This window comes from Bos javanicus, chromosome 23 (assembly GCF_032452875.1).
Source record: "Bos javanicus breed banteng chromosome 23, ARS-OSU_banteng_1.0, whole genome shotgun sequence".
NCBI classification, from domain to species: domain Eukaryota; kingdom Metazoa; phylum Chordata; class Mammalia; order Artiodactyla; family Bovidae; genus Bos; species Bos javanicus.
Window position 1 is genome coordinate 30,449,307 of NC_083890.1, and position 24,676 is coordinate 30,473,982.

Below are 24,676 nucleotides of genomic sequence, written 5' to 3' on the forward strand. Positions count from 1 at the left end.
GGCATTGGTTCTGTTTTTCTCTGGAATACGCTCAAACTGTTCTTCAAGGAATACAGATTTAACTCTCCTAAGCTTTTCCTCCTTAGAGTCCTGTACACATAGAAAGTAAAAACATAACCCAATGGGTTTCGGTGAAATCCCTCATCTCCTGCTGTGAACCTCGACGTCACCAAGACAACTGCAACAGCAGAAGGAAGACAAAAACCAAGTGGGACAGAGAACGGGATTCTAACCGGAACGGAGTCTGGACTTCTTGGCCCTGAGATTAAAGTTCTGACAACTGACACACCAAACTATTTAAGGGAAGTTAAGTGAGCTTCTGAAAACCATTTCAAGTTAAAGATACTTGGTTACTGGCTTACCTTTCATATCTTGCATTCCAAGCTCAACACAGGAAAAAAAACACTCACTCTCACCTATACCTCTGGTGCTGAAATCTAAAGACGCAGGTGGATCCTGTTTCTATTTTGACCGCTTCTCCTACCACTGTCGCGTGGATATCGGGACGCTGTGGGCCCGGCTGCCCCGCGATCGGAAGCCGCCAATACCACCCGGATCCACCGAAAACAGAAACTCGACGCCGGGAAGGAGCAATGAAGTGCTCTGAAAGCCGCGACAATCGAGCAAAACGAAGGGGATCTTCCTGCGGAAAAGTGCCCGCAGGCTCGCTTTTATCGAGCATGGACCTGGGAGCTTTCCATGTACCCAGAGGAAGCGCAGCAGAGACGGGCAGCTCACCGCCTCTCCTCCTAGCCAGATGTTTTGTCAACCTAAGCGTTTGTCCAATTTTTTCCTCCTCCACCTTCCTGTGGCCGCGGCAGCCCCGGACTCCACCATGTCTCAGCGTGCCTTTCGTTATCATTCCCTGAATTCTGCTCTCAAGTTCTTTCGCCTTGACCCACACTAATCGCTCTCCTGGCATTAACTTTCCCAAGCAGCTCAGCTCGCTCGTCTCAAAGGCTGAGAACTGCCAAACCTGGCTGACTTTCAGAATCGACGGGGCGAGCTGATAAACAAGGTCGACTTCTTGCTTCGCCCATCAAGGATAATTTAGAATTTCCTCCAAAGCTGGTACCTCAGTTGGCTGTCGCACCAAATTTTGGCTGAAAGTGGGAAGCTCTGCCCTTTCCACGAGAACAATGGGATCTCAAGAAATAATTTGGCAAACGGCGAGTTCATTTTGCACTTCGGGCCCAGTGGCCGAATCTCCTCCCTGGTGCTCTTTCCTTCAGTAAAGGATTCCGAATTCCGCATATACTGTTGCTGCTGCTAAGTTGCTTCAATCGTGTCCGACTCTGTGCAACCCCATAGACGGCAGCCCACCAGGCTCCCCCATCCCTGGGATTCTATAGGCAAAAACACTGGAGTGGGTTGCCATTTCCTTCTCCAATGCATGAAAGTGAAAAGTGAAAGTGAAGTCGCTCAGTTGTGTCCGACTCTTAGCGACCGCATGGACTGCAGCCTACCAGACTCCTCCGTCCATGGGATTTTCCAGGCAAGAGTACTGGATATATAGCTGCTGTTGCTGCTGCTGCTAAGTCGCTTCAGTCGTGTCCGACTCTGTGCGACCCCATAGACGGCAGCCCACCAGGCTCCCCGGTCCCTGGGATTCTCCAGGCAAGAACAAGAACACTGGAGTGCGTTGCCATTTCCTTCTCCAACTGGATATACTAAGAGGGGCAAAAAATCGCTGGATCATCCTGCTGTCTGTTCCTGTCCTCAGCTTGGACCCTGTGGATCTCGGAACCAGAGCTACAAGACCTTGGGAAACAAACCGATACCGGATTTCCTGACCATGGTGCTGCACCGCCCCCCGCCCCCCCCAACCCCCCACTACGTCGACATTGTTCTTTTATTATTTTTTTCCTTCTGCTTGCTTTGGGCTTTTTTCACTCTTTTTCCCTTTGGCTCTCTCAATGAAAACTTAGATGATTAATACGATACTTTTTTTCTTTTCTTATATCCATTGAGATTCTGCTTTGTTCTATGGGTTATTTAGAATTGTGTTGTTTAGCTTTCAACTGTTTGAAAATCTGCCTCATCTTTCTGTGACTTTTGGTTCGATTCCACTGTGGTCATAGAGCACACTGTATCCTTCAAGTTTATTAAATTTGCTGAGGTTTGTTTTATGTCCCAGGATATGTTCTATCTTGGATATTTGATGGATTTGAAAAGTGTCTGTATTCTGCTGGTATTGGATGAACTTATGTTGATTGGATTCTGGTGGCTGAGTTTTTCTATATCCTTGGTCATTTTCTGTTTAGTTGTTCCATTAGTTATTCTGAGAGAGACACTGAAGTCTCTAACTTTATTGGTAAATTTGCCTATTTTCCCTTTCAGCTCTATCAGGTTTTTGTTTTTGTTTCTCCTTCTTCACATATTTTTCAGCTCTGTGGTTTGGTGCATACATATTTTGAATTGCTATGCCCTTCTTGGTGTATGGGCACTTTTATCATGTAAAGTCCTCCTTTGTCTTTTCTTTGTTATAAAGTTTACTTTATCTGATACTGATACAGCTACTGCTTTCTTTTGATTAACATTTGCATGACATATTTTTTTAAATCCTCTTAATTTCAAACTGCTTATATATTTACAGGATATATTTGAGGTAAATATTTTTATAAATAGACAGCTTACAGTTTGATCATATTTTCTAATCTACCCTGTGAATTTAATTGGTGCCCTTAGACTATTTACATTTAATGTAATTATTGGTATGTAGGGCTTAAGTCTGGAATTTTAATTTTTTGTTTTTTTGTTCTGTGTTATTTTTAGTTTTTGTTCCTTTTTCTTGCCTTTTTGTGGACCACTTGTACATATTTTAGAATTTCATATTCATTTATCTATACTCTTTTTATTGTATTCTTTGTGCAGATGTTTTTAAAAGTAGTTACTCTAAGAATTCCATTATAGATATGTAACTTATCAGAGTGTACTGGTGTCACCATTTTCCCAGTTCAAGTGAAATGTAGCAACCTCACCTTCCTTTTTGTCACTTTACTTTTCCTCATTTGTAATATAATTGTCTTAAGCATTTCTTTCACATATACTTAGAACCACAACAGAGTTATACTTTTGCTTCAAAACTGTTATACTTTTGTTTCAAACATAATTAAGAAAACTCAAGACAAGGAAAGTTTACTGTACTCACCATGTTTTTTGCTTTTTTGTTTGCTTCCTGATATCCAATATTTTTTCTCTTATCATTTATTTTCTGTTTGGAGAACTTACTGTAGCCATTATTTTAAGGTAATTCATTGGCAGCAAATTACCTTAGTTTTCCTTTATCTGAGACTATCTTGTTGTCTTCTCCATTTTTGAAGGATATTTTCCCTGGATATAGTATTCTGGACTGACAATTCCATTCTGTAAGCACTTGGAAAATGTGCCATTCTTTCTAACCTCTATCATTTCTGATGTAGCTGCTGTCATTTGAGTTGATTTTCTATATGGCTGGCTGAAGTGTCTTGTGTTTCTGGTTTTAAGACTTTATCTTTGTTATTAGAGTTCAGAAGTCTTGGTTGATTCCCCCGCCCCGGTCGATTGAAAAAAGAGACTCTCTTCTAAACACTACATAAAATCCAAACCTTCGGGTCTGCAGTCTGTAGTCTGAACATTTTCCCAAGACTTTCCCTTAGGGTTGGTAAATTCATCAAACAATCATTTCATTCTTGTAAAGCAACGGGCAAAATTTCAATAGGATTGCAAAGAGTTGGACACAACTGAGCATGCATGCATACTCATACAAAGCAGGGCATCTTTTCCCTGACCTCATTACTGTGTGAATTTGGACACAACTGAGCATGCATGCATACTCATACAAAGCAGGGCATCTTTTCCCTGACCTCATTACTGTGTGAATAAAGATAAAATATAGAGGACTGCACGCCTGAACAGGGACTTGAACCCTGGACCCTCAGATTAAAAGTCTGATGCTCTACCGACTGAGCTATCCAGGCTCTTGCTACTAGGCCTTCCCTGAGTAATTATCTTTGCACATTTGGCCAATTTATCTTTCAGGTTTTAGTTCCCAAGTCAGATTTCTTGAATTTTCCTCAGTGCTAAAAAGATTCTCTTTGAGAGAGATGTTGCAATCATCACGAACATTTTCCTTCCTCTTCTCTTCTTTGTCCTCCTTCTCTAGGTTTTCAGAACCAGAGATGCTGTGTCTCCTAGACAAAGCATTGCTGGGTTTCAGACCATTTTGCTAGACACAGAGAGTTTCATTTCTTGCCAAGTCCTTCATCTAAATTTCTCCAGACAGCACTCACACTATTTCTGTTTGTATCCCTCTTCATTGTCTTGACATCTTTCTTGCAGCCTTTGTAGGCAGAAAGAGAGTTGAAGAAGGAATTTGAAGACGCAAGAAAATGTTCTGTAACAGGTCCCTTTCTGCTGGTGGTTGAAACTGCCTTCAAGCATTCCTTTGGCAAGCGGGGGTCTTGGAGTTAGTTGATGGGAGGCTGAGAACCAAGTGTAACAGCTCTTGCTGGCCAGGCCCAACGTGGTGTGGATTTCCACTCTTCAGCTTCTACTAGAACCAACAGTCTCTCCACACAGGAAAACAACAAGGGACCATTATCTAATCTAATGTTTCTCATTGAACGCATTTCTAGAAGGAAAAGGATTGAACTAAAACAATTTCATAGGAAACAGCAGAAGGTGTTTCTTCAGACTCATTTAGTCCAGGCCCTAGCTCCTACTCTTCTGTTTGAACTTACAAGTTTTTCTCCTTGGAGGATGTGCCTCTGTGTCTTTGCAATAGAACAGGTCAGAACATACCAAGTTCTGAAGCTCCCTTTCCTTATGCTGTCATCACTCCTTCATTGCAGACTTCAGTTCTTGGCTCATTTTTTCGGTCGAAATTGCATCATCATTTTCAGTGGCTTAGGCAAGACAGCCTTCAAAGGTTGCATCACTTCTGATTGCCTTACCATTTATTAATTTTAAGTAATTATTTTCAGGGATTTGATGCAGTTTTATGCCCTTTGGGGTGGAAATGTTATCAATGAAATCGTCCTTTAATTGAAATTAGAAATTTGAAAATAGAAACGTGCCATGTTTCAGCTTTCAAATTTGAAAACATGACTTCATCAATCGGCCGCGTGGCCTAATGGATAAGGCGTCTGATTCCGGATCAGAAGATTGAGGGTTCGAGTCCCTTCGTGGTCGCTCGTTTCTTGTCAGACAAGAAGCGGAATCTGTTTTCATTTGACCTCTAAAGGCTGACCTTGAAAAGAAAACCTGAAATGGGACAAGCGTCTTTAAAAAGCCAAATTAGCATACCCATTAATTACTGATAACCTTGCATTTCGTCATTGGTGTCTGATCACCAAATAATACCTCGTAGTGAAGTACTAAGGCGTGTATAGTTATTGATACCATAATGACCCTGAATTTTCTTGCTCAGAATCCTTCTCTAGAAGTGGTAGAAATGAAGGTGAATTTCCCCTTAAAGTTGGGGTAGGTCTCTTTTTCTTATTGTAGGATCGTAATTCTCCACCCAGGGATTGAACCTGCATCCTCATCAGTGAAAGCAGTGCAGTCCTAACCACTGAACCGCCAGGGACTACCCTGGACCTCTTTTTCCTGGTGGAGATTTAAGATAGACTTTTCCCTCCCTTTTCCCTCTTTCATTCTATCCTCCTTTTGCCAAAATAGCCACCTTACATGGAACCAAAGCCTCTAGTATTGGAACAGCTGCAAAAGCAATGCATTGGATCATTGGTTTTCTTGTTATATGAGCAAGGAACTCATGAGAAAATGAATGAAAAGGTGCAGCAAGAAGAATTTGGTTACAGAGTAGAGAAAACACACGGAGATACAGGGGTTTTTACACGTGACCTTGTATGTGGAAGGGTGGTGGCTCACGTGGTAAAGAATCTGCCTGTCATGCAGAAGGAAGTCAACTGCTCAACATTAAAAATCAGCTTTCCCTAGATATTCTTTAAAAAAAAAAAATCAGTGTCATTTTTGGATGGTTTTGAGAAACCTCACAGTTGGCAAGAGGAAGTCCCCTGAGATAAATTTCACCAATTTAAAAATCATTAGACTAGATCCTCTCTAGCATTGCTGGTTCAATATCCTGGAAAAGAAAAGTTGTACTAGGCAAAACTAAGGCAATCTGAAAAGATTATGGATTCTATCTTCTAAAATTTATCAATTTTAGTTCATTAATTTGGCCACTGTATCATCCTACTACGGAAACTGAGTGCAGAGTATAGGGAAACTTTCCGCAGTGTCCTCTCTATTTTTCTTTATATCTAAGTTCAAATTTAAACTTTTTATAAAACAAAAATGATCTCTCTTTTAGACTTACAAAAGAAGAGAGTGTTAAAAAGGATTTACAGCAAAGGTTTTGCTGCAGAGAGCAAATTTCTAACAGGGCTCTTGTAGTGGTTAGCACCCACATTCAACAAGAGAGTGATGAATAGAACCTATGTCACTGTCTGATTTCTATGAAGATTTTAAAGAAACCTTCAATAGAGGCTAGAACAAAAGAATAAGCATATGACTAGTAACGGGCTCCAAACGAAAGCAGGGTTCAGTAGCTTTTTTGTGTATGTATGAAATTATGGGGAAAGTGAAAGAATCTACACCAGAACGGGGTCTTGAATCTTGGGTCCTCCGACTAAGGTCCTGATGCGGGTCCAACTGAGCTACCCGAGAATGGTTTCAGTGGGAATTTATTACTATTTAAACCCCAAACATTTAGCTACTACTTAACCCCACCTCCCTCTCCATTCTTTCCTTTGTATTTTAAAACCAAACATGCTAAAATCTGTTGATGCCAGTTGAAATGCCCAAGCACAGAACCGCAGCTGGAATCCGTTTCTAAATTCGAAGCTGCTGCCCTCTGGGGATACGAACAACGTCGCCTTTCCGAAACCTCGGATACCCGGGCTACTGCTCCAGATACACGCAACCACAGGTGGGCCCTCGAAAATGCTCAACCTGTGCTTGCCGCGACAGAAAGTGTAGCAAAGCACGCTCGGAATCATAAAATCTTGGTCAAAACGGGACATATCTTTTTGTGAGACAGTCTTTCAAACCACTTGGCTTAGGAAGGAGCCTTCTCTTCCCGAGGGCTTGCAGAAAGTGCAGCGGCGAAGCTTCGCTTGGGCACTTTACACCTCTGCGCCTCTCCATTGAGACCCATCTCCAAACGATCCTCTTCTGTCTCCTTCTTCTGCTTGCCTCTCTTTCTCTTTTCTGCCCCCCATCAGCTTTATCCTTTTCCCCTCCAAGAACCAAGTCACTCTCCCTTCTCCAACCTTCCCTCTGCTGATTCCACTTCCCAACCGCTCGTCTTTCCAGGATGGTAATAATATAACCCATCCGGGCACCTATTTTCTCTTCCCCATTCCCTCCCCTGCCAGAAGGTTTGGGATTTTTGTCCAAAAATTGTAGATTAACAATGGCACCTATGTTTGCCTAAAGTGTTGACCTTCTGCGCCTTGGGGACTGATGAAATTTGCTGATTTGTCAAGCTTTGGAACGTTTTAGGAAAAGCGAATCTGTTTCACAGGTTGCGCGCAGCTTCCCTTGCGCTCTCCTCTATGCGCAAATAATTTGACCTGAGAGATGCTACAACAGGAGCGCTCACATTTCTCCTCTTTCCTCTGTCCGCGGCCTCTCTTGTACTGTCTATAAAATCAAAGCTGTAGCGTCGTGGTAACAAAGTCGCTGTCATATTCCAAGTCCAGGTGCTGAATGCAGGAGTTTGCAAGACTACAGACTGCCTGAGACACATACTCCTCACTCTTTGTTTCGGTCAAGTACTGTGAATTAATTCACCTCTTGTCTTTAATTCACACCTGTACCAACGTCCCCGCGGCTGTACTCCGGGAACGCGTCTTTTTATTCCAAGTACTACTTTTTGCGTCTTTTTGGTAGCTGTGGGCAGGGGAAGACTTTCTAAAGAAGGGAAGATCTGACGACATAACAGAAGATTCACTTCTGGGACTCTCCCTCGTGGTGGACTGGCACTGGCACAAGAGGCAGTTGGGAAAACCACCCTTGATGGGGAAGAGGATTGTGGAAAGATCTAAAGGTTTTTCGGGCCAGAATAAATTTCTCTTTCTCCTGCCCTAGCCGTTAAGACAAGAGTCAGCCCAGAGGTTTCAGAAATGGAAGAACTGAAAATAATGGAGGAGTTTATCTTGCCATTTCCGCTTTATTGACTATGCCTTTGACTGTGTGGATCACAATAAACTGGAAAATTCTGAAAGAGATGGGAATACCAGACCACCTGACCTGCCTCTTGAGAAACCTGTATGCAGGTCAGGAAGCAACAGTTAGAACTGGACATGGAACAACAGACTGGTTCCAAATAGGAAAAGGAATACGTCAAGGCTGTACTTTGTCACCCTGCTTATTTAACTTCTATGCAGAGTACATCATGAGAAACGCTGGGCTGGAAGAAGCACAAGCTGGAATCAAGATTGCTGGGAGAAATATCAATAACCTCAAATATGCAGATGACACCACCCTTATGGCAGAAAGTGAAGAGGAACTAAAGAGCCTCTTGATGAAAATGAAAGAGGAGAGTGAAAAAGTTGGCTTAAAGCTCAACATTCAGAAAACGAAGATCATGGCATCTGGTCCCATCACTTCATGGGAAATAGATGGGGAAAGATTGGAAAGTGTCAGACTTTATTTTGGGGGGCTCCAAAATCACTGCAGATGGTGATTGCAGCCATGAAATTAAAAGACGCTTACTCCTTGGAAGGAAACTTATGACCAACCTAGATAGCATATTCAAAAGCAGAGGCATTACTTTGCCAACAAAGGTCCGTTTAATCAAGGCTATGGTTTTTCCTGTGGTCATGTATGGATGTAAGAATTGGACTGTGAAGAAGGCTGAGAGCTAAAGAATTGATGCTTTAGAACTGTGGGGTTGGAGAAGACTCTTGAGAGTCCTTTGGACTGCAAGAAGATCCAACCAGTCCATTCTGAAGGAGATCAGTCCTGGGATTTCTTTGGAAGGAATGATGCTAAAGCTGAAACTCCAGTACTTTGGGCACCTCATGCGAAGAGTTGACTCATTGGAAAAGACCCTGATGCTGGGAGGGATTGGGGGCAGGAGGAGAAGGGAACGACAGAAGATGAGATGGCTGGATGGCATCACCAACTCGATGGACATGAGTTTGGGTAAACTCCGGGATTTGATGATGGACAGGGAGGCCTAGCGTGCTGCGATTCATGGGGTCGCAAAGAGTCGGACACCACTGAGCGACTGAACTGATATTACCAACGCCTTCCTACAGTGATTTTAAAAAAAAATAACAAGGGACAGTATCCTAGTGCTCTTACGCAAGGGGGTGTAGCTCAGTGGTAGAGCGCGTGCTTAGCATGCACGAGGCCCTGGGTTCAATCCCCAGCACCTCCACAAGTTCCGTGCGCCTCCCACACTGTTGAGGTTCTACCCCCGCGGGGGTTTCTGTGTGTACACCTTTTTAACTTGTGTAACATTTAATCGGAGAAGGCGATGGCGCCCCATTCCAGTACTCTTGCCTGGAAAATCCCATGGGCGGAGGAGCCTGGTAGGGTGCAGTCCACGGGGTCGCGAAGAGTCGGACACGACTGAGCGACTTCACTTTCACTTTTCACTTTCATGCATTGGAGAAGGAAATGGCAACCCACTCCAGTGTTCTTGCCTGGAGGATCCCAGGGACGGGGAAGCCTGGTGGGCTGCCGTCTATGGGGTCGCACAGAGTCGGACACGACTGAAGCGACTTAGCAGCAACATTTAATCATGGGGCTTGACATTCCTTGGATCTCCCAATCAGGTTACTTCAGTGCAATAAAAGCCAGGAACCAAGTGACGTTGAAGTACAAGAACGGCTCGCTCAGAATCCGTCTCCTTGAAGGCGGAGGACCAAGCATGCCATGCACGGTCCATTCTTCTTAACTTCATTTTTTTACTAAGAAAAGAAAGAAAGTCGCTCAGTCATGTCCGACTCTTTGCGACCCCAAGGACTGTAGCCCACCAGGCTCTTCCATCCATGGGTTTTTCCAGGCAAGAGTACTGGAGTGGGTTGCCATTCCCTTCTCCAGGGGATCTTCCCAACCCAGGGATCGAATCTCAGTATCCCGGATTGTAGAAGTAGGGAAGAAGAAAAACACTGAAAGAGAAAGCGGAAAGGGGCCTTTGGAAAAATTCCTTTAGATTACTCCCCGGCCCTGCCCCAACACCCCCTCGGCTGTGCGTGTGTCAATGAACAGACTTCAGGATCCAGAGAAAATTTTCCTTTTCGACCTTCTTTTCCCACTTGCCCATACACTCTCGCCACACACTGAACTTTGGTTGGGCAGCAAAATGTCGGTTGAATCATCAGTCATGGAGCGCTGTGCTCCCAGGGTTTTTTTCGGTGAAAGAGTATTTAAGATACTGTCCATGGGAAAGAGACTTCTCACGAAACTTAGAGGCTTCCAAAATTCATAGTTGAAAAAAGTTATTTCCGTGTTGGAAAGAGCAGCTAGTCTTTCTCAAAGCGAGTCTTAGGCAATATGGGTTGGGCCTTTCTGTGGCACAAACGTTTTTAAGCCGCCTCCCTTAGGAGGAAGAGAACCTTCTGGTTTCCTGCACCCCTAGAGGGAGCAGAAGACACAGAGGCAACACAGGTGCAAATTACCTCCCGGGTCAACCAAATAGTGGGCGTAGTAAAGACGTAGTCCCAAGCTTTCTTTGGCCCTTTCCTCTTTTCTGTCTCCCCAACCACAGCCACCGGCCTCCCCACACCCCTCCTCAACCCCCATCTTCATCACCTACTGCTCCACCTTCTCCTTCACTTTACCTGCCCTCCTGCCCTTTTCTTTCCGCTTCGCCGCTTTCTCCTGGCTACTTGTTTCCCCGCAGCTCACGTCAGTTCCTGCAGCTCCACTATCTCGGCTGTTGTTCAGTCGCGTCTGACTCTTCGACCCCAGGGACTGTAACACGTCAGGCTTCCCTATCCATCACCAACTCCCCGAGCTTGCTCCAACTCATGTCCACGGAGTCGGTGATGCCCTCCAACCATCTCATCCTCTGTCGTCCCCTTTTCCTGCCTTCAATCTTTCCCAGCATCAGGGTCTTTTCAAATGAGTCAGTTCTTCACATCAGATGGCCGAAGTATTGGAGCTTCAGCTTCAGCATCAGTCCTTCCAATGAACGTTCAGGATTGATTTCCTTTGGGATTGACTGGTTTGATATCCTTGCAGTCCAAGGGACTCTCAAGAGTTTTATCTAATACCACGGTTCAAAAGTTCAAACTGTTAACTGTCTGGGTTAACAGTTCTCAAACCTAGATAAGCAACAAAATAATCACCTGCACCCCTATCCCATGATTCTTTGAGCTCAGGGGCCATAAGGTAGAGATGGGAATACATATATTTATGAAGTCATCCCACAGTTCCCAGGTTTGGGAACCATTGTATTCTAGTCTAAAACTGTTTATCTCTGTGTTAGTGGGTCTCTTCAGGCTGCCTATATTACTCACCAACTTAGTTTTACAAGTCATCTCACTTTGGGGACTTCCCTGGTGATCCAGGAGCTAGGACTCTCTACTCCCAGTGCAGGGGGGCCAGGTTCCATCCCTGGTCAGGGAACTAGGTCCCATCTGCATGCTGCGATTAAGACCCAAGCAGATAAGAAACAACTTTTTTAAAAGGGTTTATTTTAGGGACTTTCCAGAGCCAACTGAGCTTCACTCAGGCTTTTTTTTTTTGGAAGGGGAGGAGCAAGGGAGGAATAAAAGTGTTGATATATAATTGATTCCAGTATTCAGAAAAATACAGATTTGCCTTGTGAGAAAAAGCGAAAGAGAAGACACAATGATCTAGAATTACTCCTAATGCTCATATTTGGTCACCACAGATTTTGGCAACAGGAGGAAAGCATCTATTCAGTATACCTCTGGGATGACTGAGGTTCGAGTATATGTCCAAGAGCATTGGGTGGGGGTGGAAAAGTTGTTATAGAAGTTAATTCTCTTAGCCTTTCTTGCTCAGCCTCTGAAATATTAATACCCCTCTTATGCATATTTGTGGATCTCAGAAACAAAACTGGCAAAGTCCCCAAGACAAAGCCACTGACGCAATTTTGCCGGGCTCCAGAGTTTGTTAGAGAGACTGTTTGCAGCAACATATACTTAGTGTTTTTTATTTGGAAACCGTTTTCTCTTTCCATCTGGATCTAAATTCCCCAGGAAACTTTTCAGGTTCTGCTCTTTTTTACCTTTCTTCTAGCATTTCCAGTTGGGGTTCATAGCCAGAAGCATTGGAGGTACAGGCCCCTTGATGTGATGATGTGGGAAATCTGCCATCCGGAGGAGGTTACCAAGAGAAGGAGCAACACATTCAGAGTTCCAGCTGAGGGCACTTGAGTTAACATGGGCATGCATATCATGGCTGAGGTTTCACAGTACTAGGGTTCAGATACTCCCTTCTCCTGGAAACATGCATCCAAAATATGGATTCTCTCATGGGTTACAGTGACCAGAGTGTTCTTTATGGGAACTTCTGATGTCTCATGGCTTTTGACAGCTGCCTGAGAGATTCACTAAGGGAGTAGAAGGGCTGCACGCCAAATAGAGTGAGGATAATGAAGAGCAAAAGGAAAAATACTCTGAGAATCCATGGTTGGCAAAATGGAAAAAGGTGGCCTAAGCTATTTTTCACTCTTTTGTCTACTCGCCCGTATCAGGAGTCTAGAGAATGAAAGAAAAAGAGAAAAAAAGAGAAAGAAAACTTATTCATTGAATCTTTGCCCTGAAATGGTTTAGACAGCAGCATTGCAACATACTTGAGTGGAGACAGCCCAGAGATGGCCCTGGTGGGAAGGGGCTTTGTGGCTTGGCTGGTTTGAGCATCTGTCCAGGGTTTGAATCCAGAGGAAGCTGAGCTTCTGACAGATTCCTGCTTTCTTGTGATCTTGAATGAACTAGGAGTCAGCTTTTAGTTTCTCCAAATGAGGGAAATTAGACACTATTTAAAAAATGTTGACTTCATGTTTTAGAAAGCTGTCTTCTAATACAAAAGTTATCTTGCAAAGTCTTTGGTAAAGAAATATGGAACAATTTTTGTACATTCACCCAACACTCAACTAGCACAGAAAACGAAGTGCAGAGCAATGATATTCAGTAGTTTGTGCTGATTTCTAAATAAGTGGTTTCTGTTTGCTTGTTTTGTTAAATACAAGCAACTTATATATCTCTTCTTATTTTCACCCAAACACCTTTGGCCACATCTGGGATGTCAGTATGGTGTTACATGAGGTGTTGTTAATTCATTTAATAACAAGAACAGAAAAGTGAAATTCAGTGAGGAAATGTAAAAGGTAAGGAATCTAAATCTGCTGTTTGCAAGGTTTCTGAGATTTTACTTTAGTTTGGTGTTTTGGTTGAGGGGGTGGTGGGGAGTTAGAGAGTGTCTTCTAGTACACATTTTGTGTAAATTTCCTGTGGAAGTCGATTTAATATGGAATAAAATGAGCGTGAGCTAGTTCTTTCAAATCATGTTTTAAACGTTTGCATGGCAAAGGTTTTGCTAAGTGCCACCTCACCTTGGGCCAACTTCCACTCACTCACCAAGAAATACTAGGGGTCTGTTGCCTTGCACCCTGTCTCGGATTCTTTGCAGCCCAGGCAGGAGTGGCAGGTGTGGGCACAGCGGTGGGAGCTGGGGAAAGAAAGGCATAAGGAAACCAGAGGAAAGCTTTTCTGTTCCTCCCCTCTTAGACCAGCCAGTGCTCAAAAACTAAGAAAACTTCGAGGAACTGCTTAATTGTTCTTATTTCCTTCCTTTCCCCATCCTGCCATTTAGGGATCCTTTCAAATGGGGCCCAAAATGAATGGGTCAGTTGATACGACTGCAGACTTGGTGCTTCTGACAGAGGAGATGCCGATGAGGGTGGTTCCTTTTTTTCTTCTCTTCCTTCTTTTTTTCTTCTCTTCCTTCTTTTTTTCCTTCTGTGAAAGCCCGCGTTGGATGGCACCAAGGTCCTTGGAGTAGAAATGGTGTAATATTAAAGGGAATCCATTGGACTACATTAAAAAAAGGAAAAAAAAAAAAAAAAAGAGGCAAAGGAACGTGACAAAACAACGCAGATGGAGGAGCCGGGGGTTGAACCCGGGGCCTCGTACATGCGAAGCACGCGCTCTACCACTGAGCTACACCCCCTGCTATTGAGGCGCTTTGGGGGGGTCATTTATAAAATATTACTTTTCTTTTGATATTGGATTTATTTTCTGGTGGAGAAAATCCATTGGGTTTAATTCCACCGCTTGTGAACTTACTAGCGGCTTCAGTAAAGTTATAGTCCGATTGACGGAGTTTCTAGAGTCTAGGACTTTCCCACTCCTAGGGAAAGTTACCCTGCTCCAAGGTTCACACAGAGGAAATAAGTGACAATTGCTTTCTTTCACCAGAAGAAGTCACAGATTTCCAACACAAATTTTCAGCAGTACCGGCTCAGACAAAGTGCTTTACAGAGGTAGCCGAACTGAACGCCACACCAGGTAGGGTGGGATGCTCTGCCAATGTCCTTTTCCCAGCTGACTCGCATTTTTCCCTCACGCACTACCACGTGTTCTGAGACTGTCTTCAATTCTGATTTTAAGCCAGGGGTCCCGCACTTCTTGAGGGCTGTTCTCAAAGGACTTGGGTGGGGGGAAGCTTTAAGGTTCTATCAATTTAAAAACAACAACAAAAACTGACAAGGAAATTCCCTGGAGGCCCAGTAGCTAGGACTCAGTGCTTTCGCTGCTGAAGACGCGGGGTTTAGCCCTGGTGGGGGAGTTAAGATATCCTAGATATCCTAGGGCGGCCAAACGGAGAAGGCGATGGCACCACACTCCACTACTCTTGCCTGGAATATCCCATGGACGGAGGAGCCCGGTAGGCTGCAGTCCATGGGGTCGCTAGAGTCGAACAAGACTGAGCGACTTCCCTTTCACTTTTCACTTTCATGCATTGGAGAAGGAAATGGCAACCCACTCCAGTGTTCTTGCCTGGAGAATCCCAGGGACGGGGGAGCCTGGTGGGCTGCCATCTATGGGGTCACACAGAGTCGGACACGACTGAAATGACTTAGCAGCAGTAGCAGCCGGGCAGCCAAAAACAATAACAACAAAAAGCACTGACATTTTTCTAGTCTGGGGGAAGAGAGGGCAAACGCAGGGTGGTGAAACAAGATTGGGGAACCTAGCAAACTGTCAAACTGGTTTCCCTGAGAGAACCCATTATCATAATGCGAAAACCTACCACAGACATAGATACTTTTAAAAAAGAACCCTAGAAATCTTCAGAACACGACAATTCGAGGCGGTCCTCGAATTGGAAAGCAAAGCAGATAGAAGTGACGGTGCAGGAAAGAGCAGAGTAATCGCTCTTTTTTCACTGGGGTTCTTTCAGCTTCCAAAACAAGTCCGAAACCTTATACTGAACATCTTTATCGTGATGTTCCGTATGATTTTGACGGAAGTAACCCAGGAAGCTTTTCATTTAATCGCTTGAAAATACTGGACAAAGTATTTATTGGTGAAGGCAGGGACGATGGAAGCACTCGATTCTGATTTTTCTTGTTTTAGCCTTCTAAGCCCTTTTCTTGAGCAAGTGAATTCAGAAGCGTTTGTATCAGGGAGACATGTTACAGGAAGGAGAATTTGTTTTGACACAAACTATGGGCTTTTCAAACCATGGGAAAAGATTCCAGATTTTAGTCCAAACCTTTAAAGCTCTTCCAAACTGAGCTATGTTGACCAAGTCTCTACTGTCATTACTAATAATTTTCTCTACTTAAGGTCTGAAAAGCATGACATTCCTTGAGAGATGTTGTTGCCTTGTTCCCTCACTTTGAGAAAGTTGGGGTTTGATATCCTGCCAGCTTTGGTAATTTCAACTACTAGCAACAATCCATGTGAGAGGGAAATGGGAGGAGAGAAAAATCAGTGGGTAGGTTTTCTGTTTCTCAGCCTTCAGTCTTTCAATTGACACAGACACGGCTGAGAATACAAAGGAATCCATTAGCAAAAATTGACTATGAGCCTCTTTCCCTTCCCTTTGTATCCTTTTTTTTTCCTGTTCCTTGGTAAACTGTGATATATAACAAAAGGGGGCATGGGCTCACTGTCTTATTTCCTCTTATCTTACTTGTGCTGATGCAGTTAGGTTGATAGATGTCAGAGTCATAGAGTTGAAGTAGATCAGCTTAAGGGCAATCCTTTGGGTAATGGATTTACTTTGGATGTGAGCAAGGGGTAAAAATGATAAAAGAAAAATTTTTAAATGGGGAAAGGTGGATGTATTCTTGAAATACGGTATTGATGAGGAAAGGAAAAAGCAATAATGGAGTCTAAGATTCCCTGGACTCCCCTACATGCTTAGCTTATGTTCTGTTAGTAAGCTACATACAACATAGACCCTATACTTCAGTAATCTTCTGTAACTGATGATTGCCTGATTCTTATTGAGGAGTCATTTTTATTTTTCCCCTACACTGTTTCCAACTTTTATACAGAAGCCAGATGGAACTTGGCTTTCTTCCAGGAATGTCTTCAGAGCACATTAGGGTGTTGCTCCACTTCTCACATCCTGCTGTTGGCTTTGACTGGATTCTGAGAAGCAGGGTCTTGAGGGGACAAATCCAGGGCTGCAATAGAATGATGAGAAAGCATAAATGTATACAATTCAGCGATGTTTTGCTCTGTCCTAATTGAAACAAGAAGGCAACTTTCAAGGTTCTTAAGGATCAGCTAGATAAATAAAACAGTGATTTGGATGATGAAAGGCAAGGGAGAAACTTGGTGGACGCTGATAGACTAATACAGGATTAGGGCTCTTTTTGAAGTCCAACACTTAGGAAGACTTGCAAGTAGATTGGTTTATGCAGATATGGATGTGTTTCACAAAGCTAGTAAAAATAGAGAAAGTGGTGGGAATTCTGTTTGTTGTTATTATTGGTTTGTTGATTTATTTTTGCATAAGGAACATAAGGTGGGACAATAAAGGGGAAATAAAGTTGAGTTTGGGTTTGTACATAACATATTTTAAATGCCTACAAGATAGCCTCTTGAGGATGTCTACCTACAAATATTATATATATAACCTGAAGCTGGAATTCTGTGGACATCTCTGAACCTCAGGTTCAGACATCTATGTGGCTAGGAGTAGATGGCCCCCCAAAGCAGGTAGAGTGAGAACTTAAAGCTACACATTAAGACATGGAGGTAATGGAATTTCCCTAGCAGTTCAGCAGTTAAGACTGCTTCCACTGCAGGGGCTACAGGTTTGAACCATCATGACATGGCTGAAAAAAGTTCTAATAGATAAGGAGGTTATTATTAATACATGAGATTGCATCTAGGTTGATCTCATTCTTTTTTTGGTTTAAACTGGTTACTGCTGTCCTAATTTTTCCTTAGAAGAAGACCAATAAAAGTCCCATTTTCTACCATCAGCTTCCAGGTAAAGTGATTATTTCTGCAGAAGCTGCACATCTCTTAAGCCATCTGTAAAAGAAAACAACATCAATTCCACCAGTCCCCAAAGGACAACTTTGAGCAGAAATACTGTTCATGGGCTCTGGTTTATTGAAAGGGAATGTCTCCTGCCCCAACAGCACATACCTGCTGCTGAGCATCTGCTTCTCAACTCTTCGAGAATTCAGTGGAAAGGATGGGAAGGAAACAGAGAGATGGTTGACTTTGTAGAAGCCAAGACCTCTCTGTTACTTGAGTTTATTTTAAAGTCAGGTGTTCTCTAATGGCAGAGGAAGAACATCACTTTGTTTCCAAAATCAAAGCAGGTCAGTGGTGGAGCTTTCTTTGTCTTTTTCCAGGCTCTTACTGGAGAAACAGGAGCCCTTGTTGGAATTCATGTGTTCTCTTCCAGGTATATGATAATAGTTCAGGAATAATTGTCTATCTAAGGCATTCGGTTTGCAGTCCAAAGTGTTTTCTCCAGGAGTGGTTGGAATCCTGCTCACAGCACCGGCATTTTTTTTCATGACTACTATCTTTAGGATTATTCAGGCTAACTAAATTGCACATGAGTTTCTTTCCACTCCCTTACCCCCATCTTACATTGGATCTTCTTTCTCTTAAGTTGTATTGTTAAGATAGTCCAGGTGAAAAAGCTGGTAAAATTGGTGACATTCCTGGATGTGGAATAAGACTATTCTTTTTTTGTTTTTTTTTTTTCTCTTGTTTCTTCCTTCTGCTGTTCTAGCAACAATATTTACTTTCCATGTGAGGGGGGGAAAGTAAGGAAAGGTGGAAAAGTAGGAGAGCAGAGTGCGCAGGACTGAAGGAACATATATAATGTACATTAAAGAGCAGGGGGAAAAGATGGAGATGCCGGGGATCGAACCCGGGGCCTCATACATGCAAAGCATGCGCTCTACCACTGAGCTACATCCCCCTGTAACAACCCTCTCTTATTTCCATATATTAGGAAATAAACCCATTTTCTGTATTCTTTGGCAAGACTTTTGCCAGAATATCTATTCTGCTAACTCGGAGACTTCTACAATTTTTAAATCAGTTTTTTGATGAATGGCTTTTGCCCAACAATAGTAAATTCTGAATCCAAACTGTTGCTGTTCCTGCTCTTAGCTTCTTCTCAGCCAGGTCAGACCTAGGCCAAAAGACTATGGCAGAGTAGATGGACTAGCGTAAAAGACAGCAACCCGTTCACTAGAAATCATCACCAGGAAGTAGAAAACTGATCCCACATCAACAAAAATTAATCCCTTTCTCAGCATCTTTGAAGATTATGCAAGAATGAACAAAAAGAAGAAAAAAATAAGGAACTCTAAGAAATTAAAAATATATATTTTCCTGTAATATTCTGAGCCGTGTCAGAGGAGCAGAAAATTTTCCAACGAATCCCTATGACTTTCCTGTTTCTCACCTTCTCCCACCATCCCACATCGCCAGGAACTGAATGCAAGTGTCATACACAGAAGACATTCCAAACTTTTTGGGTGGGTAAATATTGTGGACCATTAACAACACTTGAGAAGCCTGAAACATTCTAAAAATGGGTAGAAAAACAATCTCAATTTTGAAAAAACAGATGTTTTGGAAAACTCACCTCTGGGGAGCCGAAATAGCTCAGTTGGGAGAGCGTTAGACTGAAGATCTAAAGGTCCCTGGTTCGATCCCGGGTTTCGGCAGCCTGAGCGTTTTAGTTATATCTGAAAGGACAAAACCATTCTAAAACCTCCCGATCTTGTACTTGACGTCCGATGAGCTTGAGCAAGGGAAATGCTTCTCCTTTGTGTGCACAGCGATTGCAACGCTCTGTGGGTTTTGGTGTGCAAGATGGATAGTGAAGTTCATTCTTATAATTTATGATGCTAATTTTGCTTAATTATAGCGACATCAAGTAACAAATTTTAAAATACCATAAAAGGTCGAAAGAGTGAAGAAAAAATAAAGCTAAATTTGTTTTACTATCTTTGCTGATAACTTTCCCCTGTTTTTTGAGTAGGGGAACCTATATTTTCATTTTGCTCTTGTCCCATACATATGTACCAGGCCCTAACTTTTACATGAAATTAGGGTTGGAGTACCTGAGATAACATTGCAAGAAAAATCCCGAGGCAAGATGTGGTTTGCATATCCAAAAGGAAGCATCAAGAAAATAGGCAGTGTACTAAAATCATGGTCCTGCGCTTTGCTTTCTTAATATATTCTGGGATCGTGCGAATGTACCAAAATCAGTTCCATTTTGTTTCCAAAACCTCTGGAAACTACCTATTATGTCCAAAGCTGGAGGGTGGAAGGCGATTGAAGGTAGGGGGAAAAAACCTGCCAAAACCGAATTTTAAGAGCAAAAGGTATACCTGGAGAAACGTCCAGGTCATCACCAGGAAGGCCCCGCTGGGATTCGAACCCAGGATCTCCTGTTTACTAGACAGGCGCTTTAACCAACTAAGCCACGGAGCCCACGTTATAACCCATATCTGGTTTTCTTCTGGCAGAGAATGCTTACGTATTAGTGTATTTCAGAATAGGGTCTGAGGTGAGTACGATATATTCGTCTCTTTTTAAGAAGACGGAGGGGAAGAAGGGAGAGGGGAAATACGAGTTTAAGATTTTTTTTTTTCAATTTTTAATGTAATCCTAAGTCATTTTATCTTCTGTTCTACTTTGCAGTTTCATTCCGACCTTTCTTACCTGTGCAAGATCCCTTTCTCTGGAAAATATATATGAAAATATATCAGTATTACTTGATATATGCTTAATATATTATTAATAGATAAAATTTAAATATATTAACATTAATGTTATGATAATAGCAAAGTCAACCATAAGCAACCTTCCAAGGTTGAGAGAAAAATTACTTAAATGCTATAGACTAACGTCAATAGCACCCAGACCTGGAAAATAGCTTGAGAACTTGATGAAAGTATAGATTCTTGGACCCATCACGCAACTCCTGAATGAAGTAAAAATAAGGCAGGAATCTTTGTAATTTAAAAACTTCTTCAGATTATATTGATGGCCAGATAGGTTAAAGAACTGCAATTGATCAAGAAGGTAGACTGAGTTCAAATAAGGCAACCTGGTGACAAGTTTCATCTGGAAAAGGTAGGTTAGGAAAGGGGGGAGGTTGGGCAGAAAGACTCCTGGAGTCTTGAAGAAAGGCAGGCAACAGAAGCTGGGGGATTTACCACAGTATATCACATTTACAATAACCAGGCTTGGCTTAGAAACAATAGTAATGAGACAGTTTGAGAGAGAGAATTACAAAATTTTGAGCAGGGGGGGAAATGATGATAACTTGCACATGATGAAAATGGAATAAAGAACTTTGATTCCAGAAGTTTAGCGCTAACTTCCTTGGATAGTAACCACCAGTATTCAAAGCTTGGTAAAGGTTCCATAAAACTTTTTTATATTGGATCTATTACACAGATATCAGATTCTAAAACTGTCAGTTCAGTTCAGTTCAGCCACTCAATTGTGTCCGACTCTTTGCAACCCCATGGACTGCAGCACGCCAAGCCTCCCTGTCCATCACCAACTCCCCCAGCTTGCTCAAACTCATGTCCAACCAGTCAATGAGGCCATCCAACTATCTCATCCTCTGTCGTCCCCTTCTCCTCCTGCCTTCAATCTCTCCCAGTATCAGGGTCTTTTCCAGTGAGTCAGTTCTTCACATCAGGTAGCCAAAGTATTGGAGTTTTAACTTCAGCATCAGTCCCTCCAATGAATATTCAGGACTGATTTCCTTTAGGATTGACTGGTTTGATCTCCTTGTCAGTGAGGTATTATAATTCATTCTGTTGGCATCTTCTTTATCTGGCCAGAGAATTGTCTTTTTTTTTTTTTTAAGTTAGCTGATTTGTTGTCTTAGAATTTTGTAACAGAAAGTGTAGTTTTCAACAGTTTCTTGCCTTGACATGAATGAATGAGCTCAACTCCACTGGGAGTCCTGGAGTCCCACGTGGGCTACTCTATCACTTTCTGAGTTTGTTCTCAGTTCTTGCTACAGGCTTCATATCTTGTGAGTTTTGTTCCAAATAGAATCAGAACAAAACTTCATATCTGTACCTATTCTTTGTTATCCTTTGAAGGAGTGAAAATTTTAAGAGCAAATATGGGACGGCAGAGTAGGGTTGGCAGTGAGAACAAATCCATCCAATTCCTTTCCCTCCAAGAATGCAATAACAGGAAAGATGAAACAGAAATTAGAAAGAATAAAATTAAACAGCTGAAATCTCTGAGATGGGATCACTTTTTTCTATGCAGCTGATGATGGCCATTCTCCCGCTCTGCAAAACCTTCTGCCTTTAGCTCCTGACTTTGCTAGTGTTTTCTGTGTGATTTTCTGAGGTGTACCAGGCAAGGTTTCCTTAACATATGTATATATGATAACAAAGATTTGAAAGCGTGGAATTCCCATCCTCCTTATTTCAGTTTTCTAGACAAGTCACGTCAAAGATGGAGGACAGTGTCTGTGGTCAGAAAGCTTCTACATATGAATTAGGGAAGAGTTATTGACTAAATTTGATCATCAAACTCTAGCAACAGATCCAAGTACTCAGTTGGATCTCAGAATCTATTTCAGTCACATTAGAAAACTCTACATTCACTGATCCGAATACTCGTTTTAATAAATTGAGGTTTGGATAGCAACAGCATCCTTGTAAGAAGTGGATTTATTGTGCAGTGTCTACTCATGCAGATATAACTCAGATCTATAGACTTTAATGTCTGGTGACTGTACTGAGTTGCCCTCAGTAGAGCCTGGAAGATTAGGAAAGAGTGGAAGAAAATTAGTGGGCAGGCTTTCTGCTCCTCAGTCTGCAACCTGTTTCTTGAGAAAGACAGTTGAGAAAACTGGGGTAGAAAATTGTGCATGGTCTCCTTATTTTTTTCTCTTTCCACTCTTCTTTCAATTGTTTTTGCAAGTGAATCAATAACTGGTTTGTGGTCTGGTATGATTACTGCCCTGGATGAACAGTATCTTCCTTTGTTGTCTCACTCCACCCAGCTTTCCTTGTTCTGACACAATCAGGTTTAGTCGTGGATTCCAAAGCCCTTGGAGTAGAAATGCTTGAGTGCTTAAAGCAACCAACTAAATTAGATAGTCTCCCTTGAATGTGAGCAGGAAAAGATGAGTAAAGAAATGCAAAATCAAAAGTAAGAAAAAAGAGGAAAAAAAGAGAGGCTCAGACATGGTCCTTGTGCTCAGTTGTGTCTGACTCTGCAACACCATGGACTGTAGCCCACCAGTCTCCTCTGTCTATGGGATTTTCCAGACAAGAATACTGGAGTGAGTTGTCATTTCCTACTCCAGGGGATCGTCCCGATCCAGGGATAAAACAACATCTCCTGTATCTCATGTATTAGCAGTAGCACTGAGCCACTGGGGAAGCCCTCAGACTTGGAGGTAGGGGGTGGGGGAGCCTTAAACCTCAGACATCTTCCATGCTCTGTGATCTCTCCACAACTCAATTACATCCACCCAGACACGTGGCTTCCAAGAAAAATTTCATGACTAATTACCTTCCTTCCTTTTCTGGATGTCTTCGAGGACCTAATAGTTGGCAGAGTAGAGTTTAGTCTGTGCAGCTCCTTTATTTCCGAACCTCCTACTCTAAGTCTGATCTTACAGCTACATCATGAGGAGGGGCACTGCAGCACAAATGAAAGGACATAGTTACACTCAGTCTTCCCAAAGTTGATAGGCGCTAAGGGCTGCATGCCAAGGGATGTGTGAGTAGCACTTGCATCCACCAACACAGAAAAGCCCATTATGGAACATATCCTTGAGTCTTCAAATGCTCCCTCCTTCCATTTTATTCCCCTCTGCCTGCACAGACTGCAAATAAAATGGAAAAACATAACGCAGAAGGATGTGAGAAAGAGAAGTGTGCTTCCTTGTGAATTTAACTGCAGGTGGGGAAATTAGACACAAAGGATGGATTCACAATAATTACGATGAAAGGATACACCGCCAGCCCGGCACTATGTCTACAAACCTTGCAGTGACTTTTCCAAGCAGATGCTACAGCTCTGGTTCTTAAAGACACAGAAGACAGAAAGAAAAGGAGGAGGAAAACAAAGCATTCCTGAGAGCTAGCTATTACAGAGTTTTTGAGTTTTTTTCTTTTTTTCCAAATGGAGTTTTCTCAGCAATGAAGAGAATGCAGAGGGGATTTGCAACTAGGACAAAATCTACCAAATGAATTAATTGATTATATATCCAGTAGCTAGGTGTATGTTTGGGTGGTTCATTACTTGAGCTTTTAAAGTTTTAGTTAAGGAAACAGTGTTCAAATCCCTAGGGGTTCAGTATTGGCGTGTTTGCACTTATTCTCCAGTTATTGGTGGTGTCGGGATATGACTCCAGTAATTTTTAACTGGTAGAAAGCAACTGAAATCTTGTCTGCTCTTAAAGTTATGAGTATTTGCAATAGGATCCTTTACCCTTCCCTTTACCCTAGTGGTTGGTAAACTATTGCCTGTGAGCAAAGAATGGTTTTGGAACATTTCCCGAATTTGTATGTCATCCTTGTGCAATGGGCCATGCTCCCTTTCTCTATATCTTCCCAGTTTTAATATGTGTGCTGCTGAAAGAGCAACATTTTTTTTTTATTTTAAAAGGTCAAAAAATACAGTAGTATTTCATGACACATGAACCTTATATGAAATTCAAATTTAGGTGTTCATATATAAAGTTTTATTCAAACACAACAACCTCATTCATTTACACATCATCTATGGCTGTTTTTAGGCTAAAATGTAGAGTAGTTGTAATAGAGATGGTACACAGCACCTTTTCCCTTCCCACTGCTGCTGTGGATACTACACATTGCAGTCACTCAGTGATGATTCCTCAAGTTTTTCAGTGTCACAGACATAATATTTTATTATTTAAAAAAATCAGCAGTAGTTACACATCATTTAAAAACAATGAAAGCCGACCTCGACAGTGAGCTCCTTTGGCTGAACCATGACACTTGTTGTCCAGTCTAAGTCATATCCGACTCTATCGTGACCCCATGCACTGCAGCATGCCAGGCTTCCCATGACACTGGGAACCATGATACTGCATCATGTCTATGCTTTAACATACTGAAGGAATTAAAGTATCATGAGCATCATCCCAGTGAGCATCTACTCCTTTCTCACAGGAAGACAAATCATCCTCGGTATTCACTAAAATACCAAAACCTAGG

General features: G+C 42.4%; 8 non-coding genes across 8 annotated transcripts; 3 read left to right on the forward strand and 5 right to left on the reverse strand.

The window, feature by feature from the left end:
- Positions 1-3,886: 3,886 nt before the first annotated feature.
- On the reverse strand, positions 3,887-3,959 carry TRNAK-UUU (transfer RNA lysine (anticodon UUU)). Its single transcript has one exon. It is a non-coding gene; the product is annotated as a tRNA-Lys (tRNA).
- A 1,140-nt stretch (positions 3,960-5,099) lies between these two features.
- On the forward strand, positions 5,100-5,172 carry TRNAR-CCG (transfer RNA arginine (anticodon CCG)). Its single transcript has one exon. It is a non-coding gene; the product is annotated as a tRNA-Arg (tRNA).
- Positions 5,173-9,319: 4,147 nt separating this feature from the next.
- TRNAA-AGC (transfer RNA alanine (anticodon AGC)) lies at positions 9,320-9,391 on the forward strand. The gene has a single exon. It is a non-coding gene; the product is annotated as a tRNA-Ala (tRNA).
- Positions 9,392-14,088: 4,697 nt separating this feature from the next.
- On the reverse strand, positions 14,089-14,160 carry TRNAA-CGC (transfer RNA alanine (anticodon CGC)). Its single transcript has one exon. It is a non-coding gene; the product is annotated as a tRNA-Ala (tRNA).
- A 4,167-nt stretch (positions 14,161-18,327) lies between these two features.
- On the reverse strand, positions 18,328-18,399 carry TRNAA-UGC (transfer RNA alanine (anticodon UGC)). The gene has a single exon. It is a non-coding gene; the product is annotated as a tRNA-Ala (tRNA).
- A 684-nt stretch (positions 18,400-19,083) lies between these two features.
- Positions 19,084-19,156, forward strand: TRNAF-GAA (transfer RNA phenylalanine (anticodon GAA)). The gene has a single exon. It is a non-coding gene; the product is annotated as a tRNA-Phe (tRNA).
- Positions 19,157-19,857: 701 nt separating this feature from the next.
- TRNAT-AGU (transfer RNA threonine (anticodon AGU)) lies at positions 19,858-19,931 on the reverse strand. The gene has a single exon. It is a non-coding gene; the product is annotated as a tRNA-Thr (tRNA).
- Positions 19,932-23,972: 4,041 nt separating this feature from the next.
- LOC133237077 (U6 spliceosomal RNA) lies at positions 23,973-24,079 on the reverse strand. Its single transcript, XR_009733111.1, has one exon. It is a non-coding gene; the product is annotated as a U6 spliceosomal RNA (small nuclear RNA).
- Between the last annotated feature and the right edge of the window lie 597 nt (positions 24,080-24,676).